Genomic DNA, 3,527 nt, shown 5'->3' with positions numbered 1-3,527 from the left:
GCAATGCTAGGCAATATGTTTGCAGATCTGTCTACCTGCCAGCTTGCATCATATCTGTGTGTCTGTCTTTTTTGTATATATTTCGTCTCTCTCTTTCTGTATCACTTGCGCTGCCAGATCTCCCTTCTTCATGACACCCATACTTCTTTGTCAAGGCGGGACCCCGACATAGGACCTCGACAGGAAAGAATTGTTTCCTTTGGACCTAGGGTCTGCACTATGAAATTCTTAGATCCAGGAAATATTAATGCTAAGACATCTGGAAATCTCCAAAATATGCTGGGTCTACAGATGCTGACCTAGTGTGTCACCTTAAGATAAGCACTCGACTTCAAGGTCAGTTTGAACCACAAGGTCGGTGGTTCAAACTCAGCAACCACTTCTTGGAAACCCTATACAGGGTCGCTATGAGTCAAAACAGAATGCACGACACTTAACAACAACAACACAGATGCTGACAAGATACAAAGAAATTCCTCCAGATCTGGCACTGTGAATTTGAATTTCTAGCCTCCCAAACTATGAGAGATAGATAGATAGATAGATAGATAGATAGATAGATAGATAGATAGATAGATAGATAGATAGAAAATTTGTTTGTTAAAGCCTACATTTGTGGTATTTCTGTTATGTTGTTGTTAAGTGCTGTCGAGTTGGTTCCAACTCATAGTCATCCTGTGTATAGTTTCCAAGGAGCAGTTGGTAGGTTTGAATAGTCAGCCTTGCAATTAGCAGGCCAGTACTTATCCTAAGGTGCCACACCAAGATAACAACACTAAAGTTAAAGATAATATATTCAATATTCTTTGTCAACACCATAATTCAAATGTATGAATTCTTCTTCAGTATTCCCATGCATATGAAGTGATTGAAAATACCATGACTTGATTCAGAAACAACAAAATGACATTTTTGCTTTTTAACACTTTAAAGAGGCTTTGGAGAGATTTGCCAAATGTAATTTTTTGTTACGTACCCTCGACTCATAGTGACCCTATGTACAATAGAATGAACATCTGTCAGGTCTATAACATCTTCACGGCTGTTGTCATGTTTGAGCCCATTGCTGCTGCCACTGTGCCAATCTATCTCATTGGGAGTCTTCCTCTTTTCTGTAGACCCTCCACTTTACCATGCATGATGTCCTTCTCTACGGACTGATGGCTTCTGAAGTATGTGCAATAAAGTCTTGCCATCCCAGCTACTAAATAGTATTCTGGCTGTACTTCTTCCAACACAAATCACTTTATTCTTCTGGTCCATAGTACTTTTCATATCCTGCCTCAGCATCATAATTCAAATATAGGGATCCTTCTATGGTCTTCCTTATTCATTGTTCAATTTTCACATGCATATGAAGCTTTTGAAAATGCCACAGCTTAGGTCAGGCACACCTTAATCTTCAAACTGATATCTTTGCTCTTTAAGATTTTAAAGAAGCCTTTTGAAATACTTTTGATATATAAAATAAGATATTATAAAAAAATTAGCATTGAACTGTCATAAAAAAATACAGATAATGGCAGTTAGATTTTGTAATTATAAGTCCTGATTGTGAAAATCAGAAAATGAAATACTAAGAATTAGAACAAAAGTGTTACTCTTTAGAATATACAATTTCTGAGAAAGAAAGGCAGTATGCAAATAGGAGACCTATTTGGAAGCTTGATAATGAAGAGAATGAAGAAAGCAAGTGGTAGTGGTTAAAGTTCTAACAGATTCAACATAATATTATGGATTCAAAATTCAAACTAAGCTTCTCCATACCATAAAGATGATATTCATTAAAACCAAACAAACAAAAATGTCACTGTGTCAAGGAATCTCTCTTGAATTAGGAATGAGAATAAGCTACTTAATAAGTATATCCACTTCCAAAAATTAGTTAGTATTAATGTTCTGAGATAATCCAACACACATTAGAGTGAGATGGAACAAGCTGCTACAGTTAGGGAACCAAGTGAAAAACAAAATTTATCAGCTCATTCAAAAAGTTCTCCCAGAATCTAGTCACTAATCAGAGACAAACTGTAAATCAATGATCAAATAAAAATTAGGTATAATGAAACAAGAAACCACAGTTGGAAAAAAAAATACAAAGATTATAATTCAAACAATCAAAATTAAAATGTACAAACACAAAAAGTGAAGCTATTTGAACTCTGGGAATAATTTGAAGGAAATATTTAAGCAAGTGATAATTAAGGATAAACAATTCTAAATTCATATAATTGGAGGCACAAAAGAAAAATAAAACAAAAATGGAACATAAAGAATATTTTAAATATACTCTAAGAACTTTTGCATAAAAAAGACCACATAACATATATATTGAAAATGACACTCTGTATATATTTGGGGAAACTGATCTATATAATCAACTTCAAGACATACTCTACCAATATATATTACTGAAATAAAAATAAATTGCTGGACATATAGTAAAAAATAAATGATTTACTGACAGATAAAAGAAAAGCACCTATTATAAAAAATACTATTTATACCTAAGATTCCTAAGTAAATCTTCTTATATCATTTTGTTGGTGAAGACAAATGAGTCAATATAAAAATGTAAAATGCATTCACCTTTTCAAGGAGAAATTTACATTATATATATCAAATTTATGCATTACACAGACTTCATGTAAGAAATCATATATAATTATAAAGCTAGTTAATTCACTTATGGTCTTAGGAGTTGTGTTAATTAAAATGATACAGTTTTCTACAACAGCACAACAATATAGGCACAGAAAGCAAGAATGCAAACAGGGCCATCATCCATAAAATTCTGAATGCTTTGCTCCTCCTTTTGATCATTCATTCTTGGAGTTTCCAGCTTCAAACCTTAAAAGGACAATCACAAATAATTTCCTACTTCTGTTTGCCTATAATCATAGTAAAAAAAGAGAGAGAGAGAAAGAAAAGTATAAATTCATACTACTGAAATATATTTATTTGCTTTTCACAATCAGTTCTTATGAACTGTTTCCTTGAAGAACATTACCATGCCATTTTAAAAATTGCTCTCTCAAGTTTTAAAACAAATTTGATTTACAATTATAGGATTATATTTCCAAATGTCAAAAGTAATTTGCTCTGACATGAGGAATTTTTTTCCCATAGACAAATGTTCAAGTTCTTCCATTGTTTAATGGCAAATTAAATAGAAAACTTCTCATTTTGTACCTGCATATACTTATTTAGCTTCTTTCCATCTGCTTGGCAAATGCTCTTATAAAACGGTATCCCATGGCAACCCCCAATGACATTTTAGCTCAGTATCTCCCAGCTGAGCTCATTTCTCCCAGGGAAACTACATGAGAATTTAAAGGATAGTATTTTCCATTTATTTGGAAGGGGCTTACATTACTAAAATTACCTCCACAATTCTCATTAAAGGGCATAAAAGCTACATAGAACTTACAGTGACCAAAAGAAAAGAAATAGTAAAGATAAGAGCAGAAATAAATGATATGGAAAACAGAAAAACTATTGAAAGAATCAACAAGACAAGAAGCTGG

Source organism: Chrysochloris asiatica, unplaced genomic scaffold (genome assembly GCF_000296735.1).
Source record: "Chrysochloris asiatica unplaced genomic scaffold, ChrAsi1.0 scaffold00202, whole genome shotgun sequence".
NCBI lineage: Eukaryota > Metazoa > Chordata > Mammalia > Afrosoricida > Chrysochloridae > Chrysochloris > Chrysochloris asiatica.
Note: the sequence above shows the minus strand (reverse complement) of the source record.